Source organism: Egretta garzetta, unplaced genomic scaffold (assembly GCF_000687185.1).
Source record: "Egretta garzetta isolate BGI_Z169 unplaced genomic scaffold, ASM68718v1 scaffold492, whole genome shotgun sequence".
NCBI classification, from domain to species: domain Eukaryota; kingdom Metazoa; phylum Chordata; class Aves; order Pelecaniformes; family Ardeidae; genus Egretta; species Egretta garzetta.
Genome location: NW_009258784.1, coordinates 817156 through 817598, shown reverse-complemented (window position 1 = coordinate 817598; position 443 = coordinate 817156). Strand labels below are relative to the sequence as shown.

At 42.0% G+C, this 443-nt stretch overlaps 1 protein-coding gene across 1 annotated transcript in view; it reads right to left on the bottom strand.

Annotated features, from left to right (window-relative positions):
* ARHGAP42 (Rho GTPase activating protein 42) overlaps positions 1-443 on the bottom strand; it is a 122032-nt gene that overhangs the window by 26829 nt on the left and 94760 nt on the right. The window lies entirely within an intron of this gene.

The window sequence follows — 443 nt, the reverse complement described above, 5'->3', positions numbered from 1 at the left end:
GTCCTTGAGTAGTCTGAGCACTGCTTGGCAACAACTAAAAACATCAGCGTGTTATCAACATTCTTCTGGTACTAAATCCAAAACACAGCACTATGCTGGCTACTATGAAGAAAATTAACTTTATCCCAGCCGAAACCAGGACAATATGGTTTAATACAATGTTAATACAATTATACAGAAAAATCTCATAGTATCTTTAAATATACTCATTTTATTACTTAGTATCTGTGTAATAGATGCATATATACCTAAAAACAAAAAGATGTGATGGACCGAGGCCAACTGTATGAGGTTCAACAAGGCCAAGTGCTGGGTCCTGCACTTTGGTCACAACAACCCCATGCAGCGCTATAGGCTTGGGGAAGAGTGGCTGGAAAGCTGCCTGGCGGAAAAGGACCTGGGGGTACTGGTTGACAGCCGGCTGAATATGAGCCAGCAGTGTG